Source organism: Ipomoea triloba, chromosome 3, assembly GCF_003576645.1.
Source record: "Ipomoea triloba cultivar NCNSP0323 chromosome 3, ASM357664v1".
NCBI lineage: Eukaryota > Viridiplantae > Streptophyta > Magnoliopsida > Solanales > Convolvulaceae > Ipomoea > Ipomoea triloba.
In genome coordinates, this window is record NC_044918.1 from 25973869 (window position 1) to 25990841 (window position 16973).

Genomic DNA, 16973 nt, shown 5'->3' on the forward strand with positions numbered 1-16973 from the left:
CCAATGGCAGAGTTAAGTGGTGGAGGTTTCTCCCCCCTCCTTCTCGTCGACGGCAACCGGGGTGCGGTGGCGGTGATGCAGCAGCTCTCCGACGTCCTCTCGATAGCAGGTCGGCGGCAGAGTGTCTCCTCTTCTCCCTCTCGAACCAGTATGGCGCCCTCCCTCCGTGACGGAACCCCAAGCAGCGACATTCCCCTGTTTCCCGACGGTGCAAGGTGGCGGACTGTAGCAACGGCACTCCTTCCCCCATCAGGCGTGAGCACCGAACAGTAAAGGGCGGCTAGGCTTTGGGAGAGAGGCAAGGGCTGTGTACAATGGAGGTCTGTACTCATTCGTGAATTTGGATTTGTGTTCTTACACGCTGGAAGCAACAAAAACTAAGGAAAATAAACAAAAAACAATTACTAATGCCAACTAATAAGCCAGGTCAGCAATCAACTGGAAGGTAAGGCTGGAAACCGGCTAGCAGGTGAATTCGGAGGGATTTGCGCTGTTTAGTGACTTAATTGCACGTTTTTTCGGTCGAGTGGCCTGATTGCACTTTCGCGTTACGTTCAGTGGCCAATTTGACCCTTATTCAGAATAATATTAGACCATCACTATTCACAACATGTCAACAGTATACATGTAGAATTTACATCTTTACTTGTAGTGTTACAACTTATAACACATCCTATGGAAACATATATACATTACACGGATCGGAGAGTCATTGATGGCATCTATCGTTTATTGTGGTCTGTATGATGAGGAAGGAAACAGAACAGAGTCCGCATTGCATTCCTCACCACTTGGCCCCTCTTCGGAATCAAACGCAGCCGCCGCCGCCGCGGTTTGGTGGTGGCGCCGCCACTCCTTGGCTGTCGGAAGCCTCCAGTTCCGCCGTGCTCGGTAGTAGCAATCGTCATTTTTGTAGTAATTTACTAATTTATATATATGGAAGTAGAAATGGTGGAATAAAGGAATTGTCGTTGAGATATATATGATTGAATTGAAAGCTTTGGGGTTGAAGTATGTCTATATACTAATAAGAGCCAAAGAGAGTTAGGCCTAAAATGGGTAGAAAAAATGGCGGTCAAATTATTTAATCAAATGGATGGTTCAGATGAATTATTTAATCAAATAGATGGTTAAGATAATTCAGATTAATATTATTAATAGAGATTACCTAATTTAACCTTACTTTTATGATTATCCGTTAAGTTTTCCGTTAAATATTCTCTTCTCCGTTAATATTCCGTCAACTTTTAACTTACCCATTAATTTCTATAAGAAAGGTCTTAGGTTCGAACCTCATCTCAATTAAATTTGACATAATTAAGTTTCTCACTCTATTTTATTCTTATTAAATTAAATAAATTAGTAGCTACAGCAAAAAATGATACATATGTATTTCTTTAATTTAGAATTATGTGTCTACAATACCTTTATTTGAAAAAATTATTCATTATCAAAAAATTAAATTAAATAAGAGAAATAATTTCATTAGTTATACTGTCTTTATTTTCTCTCATGCAAAGATTCTTTACATTCAAATTTATCAATTGATATTCATTACATTGTCAATTATCTTATTTTTACAATATCTTGTAATTAAATATCAAAGTTATAGTACAAAATAATGTTATATATTTATTTACCAAGTATTTTATTAATACTATGAAAAAAAATTTAAAATAATTTGAAGCTAATTATATTAACTACTTGGGGATTGGTTGACAAAGAGAGTACTCAAATAATAACCCAACAAATTGAAGCGGAATCACTCTATTTTACTCTTGTTGAATTAAATAAATTAGTAGTTACAAAAAAAAATGATACATATGTATTTATTTAATACCATGAAAAAAATAGAAAAGAATAGTTTGAAACCAATCATATTAACTACTTGGGGGATTTGTTGACAATGAAAGTACTCAAATAACCCATTACCCAGCAAATTGAAGCGAGAAACTATCTTTTAATATCTTTGGAATACATAATATTTTAAATTTTCAAATTTTTATTAAATTATTTAATCTTTTTCTTAAACTAGGGATTTCTTTGTCCACAATAACTCATTCAACAATAATGGTCGAACCAAATAAACCCCAAGCAGAACACCTAAAGGAAAGTCTATAGCTCCTATATTATAATCTCATTGCATAACGTTGTCATATATGCTACCAACAATAATCGAATTGCAAATAACACACTACCAACAAAAAGGAAGAGAACAAATAGTAAAGATAAAGACAATGACAATGTTACTCAAAAGAGAATTAAGAACACTAAGAAAAATTCAAATTAAAAGTAGTATTTATTTAGACTATCATTTTTAGACCAAATATTTAGACTATCGATTTTACAAGGTTGCAAACATTTATTTTAGTAATAATTATAATGAATTTTCTATATTATCTTGGATTCATATACTTTGAGTTAGATATTTAAATAAAAAAATTCGACATTCAATTACCCATGTATAAACTTCTCCTATATAATCTTGCATTGATATACTTTCAAATATTTATTTAAATATAAACATTGGGCATTAACCCATTCGCGCAATGCGCGTATAAAACTAGTATATACTATATACTAATAAGAGCCAAAGAGAGTTAGGCCTAAAATGGGTAGAAAAATGACAGTCAAATTATTTAATCAAATGGATGATTCAGATAATTATTTAATCAAATAGATGGTTAAGATAATTCAGATTAATATTATTAATAGAGATTACCTAATTTAACCTTACTTTTATGATTATCCGTTAAGTTTTCCGTTAAATTTTCTCTTCTCCGTTAACATTCCGTTAACTTTTAACTTACCCATTAATTTTTATAAGAAAGGTCTTAGGTTCGAAACTCATCTCAATCAAATTTGACATAATTAAGTTTCTCACTCTATTTTATTCTTATTAAATTAAATAAATTAGTAGCTACAACAAAAAATGATAAATATGTATTTCTTTAATTTAGAATTATGTGTCTACAATACCTTTATTTGAAAAAATTATTCATTATCAAAAAATTAAATTAATAAGAGAAAATAATTTCATTAGTTATATTTTCTTTATTTTCTCTAATGCAAAGATTCTTTACATTCGAATTTATTAATTAATATTCATTACATTGTCCATTATCTTATTAACTACTTGGGGGATTTGTTGACAATGAAAGTACTCAAATAACCCATTACACAGCAAATTGAAGCGAGAAACTACCTTTAAATATCTTTGGAATACATAATATTTTAAATTTTTAAATTTTTATTAATTTATTTAATCCTTTTTTCTTAAACTAGGGATTTTTTTATCCACAATAACTCATTCAACAATAATGGTTGAACCAAATGAACCCCAAGCAGAACACCTAAAGGAAAGTCCATAGCTCCTATATCATAATCTCATTGCATGACGTTGTCATCTATGCTACCAACAATAACCGAATTGCAAATAACACACTACCAACAAAAAGGAAGAGAACAAATAGTAAAGATGAAAACATGACAATGTTACTCAAAAGAAAATTAATAACACTTAGAAAAATTCAAATTAAAAGTAGTATTTATTTAGACTATCATTTTTAGACCAAATATTTAGACTATCGATTTTACAAGGTTGCAAACATTTATTTTAGTAATAATTATAATGAATTTTCTATATTATCTTTGACTCATATACTTTGAGTTAGATATTTAAATAAAAAGATTCGACATTCAATTACCCATGTACAAACTTCTCCTATATAATCTTGCATTGATATACTTTCAAATAAAAATATAAACATTGGCATTAACCCATTCGCGCAATGCGCGTATAAAACTAGTATATATAAAGGCGCCAAACCGAGTAAAGAATAGCGTCTCGTCTCAGCGTTCGTATTATATTTTCCATTAAACTCGAATGGTTCCAGATTTTGAATAAGTCCATAAAGAAGGGGCCAGTCATGATCACGTACCTGCGTCTCCATGGAAGTGAATGCTGGACTTCCTTCTACATCTCTCCTACTCATTCATCTTCACAAAACAAATTAATTTTAGATGAATCGTGTACTGCTCTACTCTTAAAATAATTTATGTGAGTGATTATTGATTGTGTCAAAAATATTTATTGATTTATTGATATTATAATTATAATATATATTGTATATAATCACGTGCCTATTTAGCTAACCCTAAAAACAATAAGGTAAAAAGTTGTGGGTGATATGAGTCAGGTCCTAAAGAAAATGTATATAATATTAATAAAGAATAAAATATTTGTTACTAATAAGGATTCGTGAGACATCTCACAGGAGAGTCACTCAAAAAATAAAGATCATGTGTGATAAATAAAATTTGATCGTTTTTCTATAATTCTAAATATAAAAAATTAAAAATAATATTTAGTCAAGTTGACAATATTATTATTTTTGAGTTCTACTGACTCTGTTACAATGTAGTATCACAAAGAGTCCCACTTCATCCCTTTCTCAACCTACTGAAGCACAAAGAGTCAACAGTTGCCTCCACTAAGCTGAGACTCGACTCCACTGAGGCTCGAACCCACTTCCATCATCCATGTGAGAGTGTAAACCGGGACACCGGGTGCCACTAGACCACAAGGTCTTTGACAGTTGACCATATTATTAACTTCGAAAGTACAAAATTACAAGTTCCACTATATAACTTCTTTCAAAGTATAAAACTTATAACTCAAAAATATATAATCTAAAACATTTTAAAATTTGAGTTTAATTGGTCAGTCGCAACAAAAACACTTGATTTGGCAATTAATATGGCAATTAATATTTTAGGAAATAAAATACATTAAATCTTACATAGTACGGAGTAGTTTTTATATTACTAAACAATATATACACACACATGGTAGTAGAAATATAGAGTTAATACTTATTTTGATCCTTGACTGTTGAATATTGCTTAATTTAATCATTAATTTTAAAATTACCACAATTTGATTATCTGACTTAAAAAAATCACTCTCAATTTTATCATCTGTTACAAAATATGTCCAAAGGCTATTAAATTAAAGGGTAGAATGGCTAATATGCTATACTTCACCCCTTTCTTGTCGACACCAACACAGCTACCATGCCTATTTTTACGACCAACGTTGGAAGTTGCCGCTAACGCTGTTGCAATTTCTCCGGCTAGGTCCGACCCTTTTGGACATCAATACTGAGAAAAAGGGTGAATGAGGTTTGTGGACTTGCCGTGACGCAGATCATCGTTGTCCATGCAGGGGAGGTCGTTGTGCGGTTGTTACGCCATGGACCCGGGTAAAATTAAGTGGAGAAGTGGAAGATGCCGAATGTTGGTAGGCTGAAGTTGAATATAGATGCCTCCATTGATCCAAAGAATAAAGCCATGGGCTTAGGAGGCCAGGGGTGTTGCAAGATGATGAGGGCCGTTTTCTGGCGGCCGTTTGCGCATTATCGGTAATTTTTCAGTTAAAGAAGCTTAAGCTGTTTGTACTTGCGAAGCCCTGAGTTGGTTGAAGGGAACATGTTTGGGATGTTGATGTTGAGATAGACTCCCAGTTGGCATATTTTTCTTTATGTTCAAAGCCTTTTAATTCGACTTTTGGTTTTATTATTGATGGTGTTAAGGAATCTGCATCCATGATAAGTGGTGTTGAATTTCGTTTTGTTAAGTAATATGCGAATTGTTCTGCCCACACTGATGCTCGTGAAGTCGTTTCTGTGTCAGATTGGGAGAAGTGGTTTGATACTCCACCCTCATATCTTGTTGATTGTTTTTCTTCAGATTTAATGCATTAAGTTTTTCTTCTCAAAAAAATAAAATATAAACATATAGTACACTAAAATTACACATTTAATATATTAAAAATGAATATTTATATCAGTGGTTGAATTTCATGCACTTTTATTTTGGTAAAATTATAAAGTGTAAGATATGCAATTGGTACCAATGTTTTCAGTTGACAACATTGACGAGCAACTTGTGATTTGTGAAGACTAATTAAACACCGTGTATAAACTCACTCATTTGCTTATGAAGCAAACGAGTTGCCTAAGAATCCGGATGGAAAACATGGAAGACATGCCCTTCCTCCTCCGCCTCCACCACCTCCACCCACTTCACCCCTTTTCGCCGCAGAAACTCCGCGTACATAACCCCCCTCTCTTTCAAGAAATCCTTTCCAGCGACGAACACCAATGCCGCCGGAAAGCGCAACCACTCGCCCACCGATAACTCTCTATCGTTTTCCAAGTTGCAGCCGTAGAAGTCCCGGTTACAGCCCTCTGGCAAGCTCAGCCTCCAGAACATGTCGTTCATCGCCACGCTGCTCCTACTCGATCCCTCCGCCGCCACCTCTACCGCCGTCCTCCTCTCACTGCCAAAATACTGATGAATTGGCATAATCCCTTTGATCTTCACTGCACAATTTTCTTCTTGTAGACATTTTTAGCAACCTGCAGGTGCAATTGGAATGATGATGCCATAGATGAACACTACTGTACTGTAAAATCTCTTGAATGATGATGGACATATTTGCTCATATAAGATTGAGTAGAGGGATGGCAATTCCATCCAAATTTTATCCTTGTGGATGGGATTTTTGAGTGATAGTGAATGGCGGGTCTAAATGGTATACCATAGATTAAGGTTCTATCTTGTATTGTGTATTTTGATTAAAAAAATTATATGTTTACAGTTAACCTATTCTGTACCGTAATTAACAATTTATTTAAATAAACTATAGACACATACCATGCATGGTAACTACGTAAAATGGTAGTCTGAATACTGAGTATTTTTGTTGTCAATGTTAATGTTGATTTTGTCTTTAATCCAAACAAGTTAAGTCTAGAAAATGAAATGAATTGTAAATATATATTAGTTCTAATATATTTAAAGGATGTACAATAAGTATTTTACATACAAGATCAATGAATGCTGCAACGATGGTTATTTTTGAAATTTCTTCATTTTCTAGATTTGCAAGATTGATTCCAGCATTGGTGTAGTCTCAGCATCTTTTCAATGCGTCAAGTGTGTCACAATGTTCTATTGTCATACATTGACATTTTTAATAATGAGTTTTAAATGTAGCTACGTAATATAATGATCTAATTACCATTTACATATTATTGTCAACATAAAAGCATATTAATTAGCCCTTTAAATGTTCTGCTCGAGTTACTTTTGGTTCAACCATTATTGTTAAATGAGTTCCTTTTACTCCATCACTAAAAGTAACTTCACCTTTACTCTCTCTGACGTCACTTAGATACTTTGTGTGAGCAGCCACTATCGAAATACCATTTCTCTTCTCTACCTGTGCTTCTAGAGTGGAATGAAACATGACACACATAGTCAGTCTTCTTTACCCAGACTTGCTTAGTAAATAGGGTAATACGTTTGTGAAGATATTTTTCTGCCCTTTGATCTTTGTAGAAGTAAAAACACTCAGGTCTGGTGTGGCCACGGATCCTGCAGTAATGACAAATAGGGTTATAAACTTTTGGAATGCGTCTATTATACCACACTTTACCATGACAGTGTCTTGACGAGCTTGTCTCTGGAATGTCTTCCTGATTGGTTCTAAAAGCTTTGACAAAGATGGTTTTGCCTTTGTTATTGCCACTAGTGAATCTGAGTCCAAAATTGGTAGACGATTGCCTTCTGGTGTCAAGAATTTTGTCAAGAGTCGAGGTAGTATCCATCATTTGAATTTTCTTTTTGAGGGTGCTCAGTTCCTATTTTAGCTCCTTAACTTCTTGTTTCAGCTTCTCTTCTCGATCAACAACAATTTTAAGAGATAATAAGTCTCTATTTGCTACTTGATTCTTGTATACTTTACGTGCATTGTCTAATATTCCTATTTCACTAGACAAGGAACGGTTGGCTTTAAGCAGGGTTCCCCACTTGGGATACAGTTTCTTATACTCAGTTTCATACGACACATCAGGAAACTCAACGTCTTCAGCTGAGTTATATTCACCACCTTCTGAATCAGCCACATCTTCAGCACTAACAGTTCTGGCTGTGAATGCTACAAAGTTACCCGAGATCTCTTCTGGCTCGGACTCATCGGCTTCAGGTTCTGGTTTATCGTCACTCCAGGTCAAGACTGACATGGATTTTTTTCGTCTTAGATAGGTGGCGCACTCAGCTTGAACGTGACCAAATCCTTCGCACTCGTAACATCGAATACCCTTGCTATTTGGTTTTTCTTTTGATTGAGATGATCTTGAAGTAGATGTTTTGCGGTTGGAACCGCTTGGCTTTGACGAGTTCTTTGATGTACTTGAACTTGACCCTTTGTTGTTTTGAAATTTTTCACTCCGAGAATTATTCTTCTGTTTTACTTGTTTCAAAAACTTATTAAACTGTTTAGTAAAAAACACCACGGGATTATCACCTGATTCATCTGGATCGGAGGTGGAGTCCTGTTCGCCAACTGTAAAAGCCACACTTTTCTGCTTCTTTGAATGGTCAGTAAGAATTTCCATTTCATAAGTTTTGAGATTACCCATTAATTGAGCTAAGGTTTGATCTTCCCAACCTGTATGTTCTTGGATTGCAGTTACCTTTATCCTGAATCGTGGTGGGAGCAATCATAGTACCTTTTTGATTAGTTTTGGTTGAGCGAACGGTTCACCAAGTACAGATGCACGATTTGCGATTTCTTGAACTCGTTCATTGAAGCTCACAATGTTCTCATCATCACCCATGGGTAGATCTTCAAAGTCACTCTGCACAAGTTGTAGTTTTGACTGTTTGACTGAATTTGTGCCCTCGTAGGTAGTTTCTAGAATTTCCCAGGCATCTTTAGCTGAATCACAACCTGTTACCAAAGTAAACTGACTTTCATGCATTAGTGAAAAAATAATATCAAGGGCTTTATCATTATATCCCGCAGAGGTCATTTCAGCTGCATCCCATTCTATTTCGGGTTTGAGAACTTGGGGATCTTTCGCAGTTTCGCCAGCTTTGGTAGGATGTTTCCAACCAATTAGCACGGATTTCCAAATAAGTTCACCTTGAGCTTTGATGTGCGTCCTGGTACGTGTTTTCCAGTAGGCATAGTTATCACCTGTTAACTTGGGAGGAGGGTTGTAACTATCCATCCTAAGAAACTTAACACCCTATAAAACCGAACACACAAGATAGAGATAAGCAAACAAAAACACCAGGTGAACTCTTGAGTTCAAGAAACACGGTTTAGTAGCCAGATCGAATAGACTAATAAATTAAGTCTCCGTGCTTTGATACCAATTGAAAAAGGGCCGTGAATCTTGAATGCAAGAAACAATCCTAAATGTCTACTTAGTTTTAAACAAGCAATTATCTTACTAATTAATTAATTCATTTCGAGGAAATAAAATAACTGAAGAGAGAAAGAAATTAAAACCAAGTACACAGGAATTGATCACGCAGTTCGGAGCAAAGCCTCCTACATCTGTGGGGCAACCCACGTCTGCCCAATCCACTAGATGTTCACCAAGGTTACACAAGCGGTTGTACACAAGGCTACAAGACACTACAACACATCACAATCTTCACAACAATCTACTTAGGATTGGTACATGCATGCTGAATTGAACTTCAAACGTTGATGTAGCTGGACAACCACTTCACGTATTCCTTCTCGCCAACCGACACAAGAAGTCAGATTGTCTTTGTAGAATTAATAAGCTTAATCACCATATATATGCTCTTCGTAATTGTTCATAACAAAGGCAACGCAATTCAATGCTGCAATAAGGAAGTCTGAACCCTTTTTATACTTAAACCCATCTCAACAACATTTCCCTTAAAGCATGTTGTCCACACATACACAATGCTCATCAACCATAATAAATAAAATATTCCCTTAGTGTTAGCTGACTTCACATGCGTGTGTATGCTGACAAATTTCCTCCACAAATTTTAACCTGCTAGCTTTCCATAACCAAAGACCATAAAAAAAAATCTCTCATTATATAGCTTTACCTTGACCACGAATCACAACATAATTTCCTTAATATTTAGCTTTATCATATGAATACGAAGACTACCAACCATGAGCTGTGTTCACTTTACTAAGAGTAAAACTTTGATAGGAGATGGTCCAAACAAATCACCTATATATTAATTCTAATTTATTTGACAAATAAATTTGCCAACATAAAGAGTTTTAATGTGTAACAAATGTACACTTACAATCTCCCTCTTTGGCACTTTATTTGGCAAAAACTAATGCAGATATACTTTGGGAAATACAAGATCAATACTTTTATTAAAAAAACTTTTATTTGAAAAAAAATTGCACTTAGCATATATGCTTGACAAAAAACCTATAAATTAGAATCAATTAACAATTACCAAGAAAGTTTGGACCGTGCTCCATCCATACCTGTAATTCATCAAACCATTCAAACCAATTGTAATTATTCAAACCAAAAGATTCATCAACATGACAGAATGTACTTCAAACAAAAACTCCATCAAAATCCAAAAAGAAAGTTGTGAACATCAGAATGTACACTTACAATCCCCCTTAGTTTATTCTCCCCCTCAGGTTATTCTCCCCTTTTTTTTTTTTGCCAAATAAGTGACAAAAGAAAGTTGTGAGCATCATCGTGGTATGGACTAACTTGCGGACGGGGTGCCCGAACGTGGCGAATAATCAGGAGAATCATCATCCTTGTTAGGAATAAAATTGTAATAGTTTTGATGAGCCATTTTGCAATCTTAGAAATCCCTATTTTATTTTTAGAGTGTAGAGATTAGACCCGGAAGACAAGTCATGACAGTAGATTGATTCGAATTATTGTTTTATAGAGTTCATTTTGTCATTAGTCTTGTAAGTCATTTGCTTCCACTATACACATAAGTGTATATGATCTAATGGACAAGGCCGAATTATCATTGCTAGAAGGCATGAGTTTGAATCTTATTGAGAACATTTTGGTCTTGAAATCTATGGAGTGGAGCAAGTCGTGGCACGATCCAACTCCAAGAGGAAGTCAACTTTTAGGTCAATGGAGTAACCTATGGAGGAAGTCAAGCTCTATGGAGCTAGTCAAAGTCAAGGGCGGAAGGAAGTTCAAGATCCACTATCTCTACACCATACGCTACACAATGCAAAGAAGGATCAAATATATTTTCTTGATCAATATAATTGAATGAGTTGAAACGGAGCAATGGTTAAAAACTTGAGCATATTACCTATTGGTCCAATGTTCGAATCCTACTTGCTACATTTCAAAGCCAAAGGAGAAAGCTTGGAGCTAGTCATACGGCAAAGTCTTTTTGGACCTAGTATTGGTCAATGGAGCAAGCCCTAAGTCAACATGGAGCAACCTTGTCCAAGACCTATGCGCGTGATTTATGGACCTAGTATTGGTCAATGGAGCAAGCTTTGGAGCAAGTCAAGGTCAAATGGAGCAACCTTGTCCAAGACCTATGCGCGTGATTTATACATTTTTCCTACATGCGTGAAAGCTAGTTTGGAGCACTATGGAGCATCTTATGGAGTAACTTATGGTGCAACTTATACTTAATCATTTTTGCATGCTTCATAAAAATGTTGAATGTCCAGTACGTGACGCCATTAACCAAAGGAAATCTAAAGGTGGTGATTTTCTGAAGATTATTGTACATACTCAAGCAAGAGCCACCCGGTAAACATTTTGAAAGATCAACTTACCCAAGATCAAATCAAGAATACAACAAAGTCAAAAATATCAAGCTTTGAAGGATACAAAGTCCACAATATCAAGCTGTCAAGACAACAAGTCTGAAATTGGAGGCTACAAGTTTCAAAGATCAATCAAGCCGAAATAGAAGACTTTGGTGAGCAATTTGCAGAGGTAATTTTTAAAAAATTACCAGCGGCATTAAATGTGCAGATCAAAATAGAGATCTTATCAGATCAAATTGGCAAGTTATCAGATCAACGGTATGGCCATACCTAAGTGAACGTTCAAAATTTGAATGTTCATAACGGGCAAATAATTCCTTGAATTATTAAAAGCCCAAGAAGACTTGAAGACGAGCACAGAGGTAATGGAGAATACACAGCACTACGAACTAAAACGTGAAAAAAACTACAAGTGGTGCTACTGAGCGATGAATGCGATAAAAATACAAAGTGCTGAGATATTGAGCTATACACGAGAGGAATTCAAGTCTTAGAAAAGAAATCTTTATTTCTTTCAACAGTTGTATCTCTACTGAGAGTAGAAAGAAGTGTAGCTGGGTGCGTAACACTCGGGTGAACTAAGTGTAGCTTTGTGCGTAGCGTTCGGGAACGTAGCTTTATGCGTAGCGTTCGGGAGCGTAGCTGTGTGCGAAGCGCTTGGGAGCTTAGCTGAGTGCGAAGAGCTTGTGGTTGAGTGTAGCTTTGTGCGTAACACTCGGGAAGTGCTTGTGTAGCACTTGGAATTAATTGCGAGGACGTTAGTATCTTCTACGACAATACTAGCGCGATTGCGATTTCACAAAATCCTGTACTTCATTCAAGGACGAAGCACATCGACGTACGACATCATTTTATCCGCGACCACGTCGAAAAGAAGGATTTATGGATCGATTATATCCCTACGGAAAATCAAATTGCAGATATTCTCACAAAGCCGTTGTGTGAATCTCGCTTCGCAACCTTAAGGCACGAAATGGGGATGATTGAAATCAGCTAAGTATTTTATTTTATGCCAAGTATTTATTTTACATTCTATGTGGCGTGATTATGTGTTTTCTTAGCTGAGCTATATTTTCTACTTGTTTACATGTGTGTTTTACGTGTTAACTGCTTAGCATATGTGCTTTTAATTTTCACCTGCTTGTGTTTTTACCATTGTGAGTCACCCCTCACGTGTGATGTAATAGAAGTAATTTTCTTTACTGCTTCTCATCTTTAGAATTGTTTAGAAATCCTTTTCATGATCTATCTTGTTCTACACGTGTACTTAACCTATTTGTAGTACTAACCATATTACATGCAGATGAAAAGACTTTTCTACTTTTGACCATGCAAGAGAAACGGCTTTTGAGGAGCAAAAAGCATTGAATTCTTGGAACCTTGGAAACCGCCAAAGTGACATTCAATGTCTACTTTTTAGCAGTTTCAATTTCCAAGGCATTCAAACCCTTCTATAAGATGGGAACCCCTCACACATTCTACTCGTACAAGAGACTTGGTTTTGTTTATTTTTGCAGGTAACCATGAAGCCCAAGAGACAGGCCGAGAAAACCGTAAGGCGCACGTCTAGGAGAATTTCTGAACTTGCACGAATGGAAATGTTGAGAGCAAGACGCATTGCCAATGGCGGACATGAGATCGGTGACACCTCCACCGACCCGATTGTAGTGGAAGAAGAGCAGCCCGTGCAGTCAGTTGAGCCAGCCGAAGGAGTGCAGAAGACTGGTGATCCAGACAGGGACTATGTCCTATATCTTCTGAAGGGTAGTGGGCCTTCAGAATCCCCACCGCAAACATCCGGAGCTACACACTACACAAGCTCAGATTTTGAAGAAACCTCCATTGCCAGTCGTGTCTCTGCATCTCGTACCAAGACCGCAGCTAGCCCGACCACCATGAAGAAGAAGAAGTAGAAGGACTAGTGAAAATCCTTTTATGTACTGATCTAAATAAGGCTTATGGTCTATGTTCCAAATTTTCCTTTACCATATGCCTATATTATCTATAAAAGGAACAACTATTCGGATGGTTACATATATCTGAAAATATTTAACTGGCCATGCAAAAATCAAGAAAGCTACGAGAAAAGTAAAGAAGAATTCGAAAAATTATTAAAGTAGCTTTAACAAAAATAAAATAAAATTATTGCATGATATGGCCAAAGATCTCAAAGATCTCAAGGGAAAACAAGAAGAATGCCTCTCCCTAGTCCGTGAAATAAGAGTACAACAAAAAGGGGATGCACATTATTTTCCAAGGATTTTAGATGCTGCCAAAACAGGGGGAAGAAGGGTCAATCAATTTGGCCAAGTTGGAGGTTCCAGTTCGACCGCACCAACACAGGGGGAACCTACACAGGAGGAAGGAGTGAAATCAACTTTTAAAACTTTTTCTAACCCCTCCGAAAATGTATTTTCTACCTTTACAGCCCCGAGGCAAGCAAGTCAACCAAATGCACCCGCGATGACCAATCAAGAGCGTGAAGACCGAATGGTAGATTTATTTGCTGATCACTTTGGAGTCACGCATGATGGTGTTATTGATCAGGATGGGAGAAATCCTAGGGAATGTGCAAGATGGTATTTGCGAAAAGTCTTTCCCGCGAATGATTTACGCGAAGCTGCGGAGTGTTACAGAGTTGGTAGAGTATTTCAACAATTCTACCACTTGGAGGACAAGAATGATTTCGGTAAGCTAAGGAAAAGAATTAATAGCATGTTGGGTATTTAAATTTGTTCCTAGCTTATTTTGATTTCAAGTTCATGACAAATGATGGTGATAATTTGATATGTTGTGACATAATTCGAATTACTGTAATGGTTCGAATTTCTGGTCCTTTATGCTATAAAATATTTATCTTTGTTAGTTTTGTGTGTTATGGCTTTTAATTTGACTTTAATTCTTTGTAGTATGCATGTTGGTAGAAAAATTAAAAATACCAAGTGAATTAACCCAACAATACATAATTTTCGTACAAGTCAAAATTAATAAAGCCGTAGGTCAAAAATCTATGAAAACTCATCGTAATGGCTAGTCGCAATAAAATTGAAAAATAAAATGAGTTGATTTCTAGACTGAGCCAAATATGATTGAGTATAGGATTTGGCATCATCAAAAAGGGGGAAATTGTTAGGAATAAAATTGTAATAGTTTTGATGAGTGACATTGTTCAATTTTGTGAGTAGGGTTGAGATGTCAAAAGATGTTTATGATAAAACGGAAAGTCTGTGACTCCCCGAGTGTCGGTCTCGAACGAGGGACGTGGAGGTGTGTCAAACGTTCGGGGGTTTACTTGATTGAATTATGCATTGGATTCGAGTGTGGTGAAGGGTGGATTTGTGAGTGAGAGTAGTTCATTGGTTGGTTTGAGTGCAAGAGAAAGTAGTAAAATAAAAGTGATTTTGTGAATATGTAAAAGGGGTAGGGATTGGATAGTGTTCATGAATATTGCATGGTGAGTGTCTAAGGTCATGGATTAGGATTGCTAAGATATTGTCTATTCAAGAGTGTGTTGTCTGAGTCCTTTTCCACCTTTGTGTACTAAGGCTTCTTTGACTTAGGAGTGCCTTCAAGTATCCAAAGTTCTAAGAGGAATTTTATCAAACACTTAAGCTACACACTATCCTACTATTCTTAAGAAGTCCATAGGAACTTTGATTGTGTCAAGCTTCAAATCCTAACTCTAATCAAAGACATGAAAGAGTCAAGAGCTCAATCTCTCATCTAGATTGGCCAAATCCAAACAAGATCTCATCAAAACAACAATCAAAAGACAAGAATAGATAATCCATAAACACAAACTCATAGATCCAAAATATAGAAATAAGATCATCACAAAAGCAATATTCAATCACACAATCCAAATCCCTAGACTAAACTAGCTACTCATAATATGAAATGCAAGCAAGAGCTAATTTAATCCAAGAACAAGATAGCTAAAATTATAGAAATGAAATAGAGATCACCTAGAGAGAAGAAGATCTTCAATCCAAGCTTGTTGTCTTCTACAATGGAGATTGATCTAAACTAAAAACTAAGAAAAATGGAGAAAGTTCTCCAAAGGAAAAACTAAGAAAAGGAAAACTAATTTTCTGGGAACCCCCCTCTGAAAATTCATCAAAGGGGTTTAAATAGTCTCCGAAATGACAACCCTAGCTGAAATTCGCGCATCACCATCTCCACGCCTCTCACACTCGTGTAAGCGTGCGTGGGAAGCTTCTGGAAAGTTTTCACGCCTGCTCACACGCGTGTGGCCTTCCAGTTTGGTCCTTCGGGGCTCCGCTCTTGCCTGGTTTGCTCTTTAAGCTCAACTTTTGGTCCTAATTGCTCCCGGGGCTCCTGTTTTACTTCTTTTAAGCTAAAAATAGCTTCTGCGCATCAGTTAGTGATTTTCAAGCATTTACGCGCATAATTTACCAAGTAAGGATGATATAGACGCGATAAAACACCTTAAAATGTGCCTGAAATAAGGGTATCTCGGAGTCTTATCAAATTTTCCACACTTTGTTTCTTGCTTGTCCTCAAGCAAGATATTTCACTTTCTAAGCTTATAAGTCTCCGAGATACTCTCTCATGCAAAACAAAGCTTTTGGCAAGTCAAAATAATGGGTGTCTAAGACTGTTGAAACGGGGGAAATCATTTGTGTTATCTACAAAGGATTTTGGTTAGATGTCAGCAACTCAAGAAATATTTTCGGGAAATAAAAACATTTCGTAGATAAAACAAATAAAACAAGGGATCACACTTCTCGCACCATACGCAAGCATGTATTTCCAAAGTTTTGGTTCACCTTCTTATTTAAATAGGGCCTCTAGTCGATCCTACTAGTGGGAACGATGTGCACTAGCTAATCAACTTTCCATCCTTATACGCCAAAGCCCAACATAAATGTAAATGAGGGTAAGGGCATGGACCACTCACCGCTTTTTGGCTTAGCGCGGTCCCTCTTTCTTCTCACTTCCTAGGATAACGTCATCAAGCCACCCGACTTCACATGGAGATCCATGCTTTTTCGAAGGTCAGTGCAATGGGTTACTCGAATCCTAGCGAAGTGGCTCACTTCAGCTCTTATTTTCTCAATTCTTGGGATCTTTTTATGTGAACAACCGACTCCAGATAAAGCTTTTTGCTTACCGAAAACTATGGTTTGGACACAACCCAACGAATTGGCTTCCCTCAATTTTTAAACTCTTTGGTGATTGGCCTTTTGCCTTTTCGACTTCTCCTCGTGTCAACCCCTCATGCCTTTTTCTATTTATGATCAAGGGTTTTGTTTTCTCATTATGCTCACCATTAGGCTCACCTTTTGCCCCATGCCCTACCAAGGTTAGT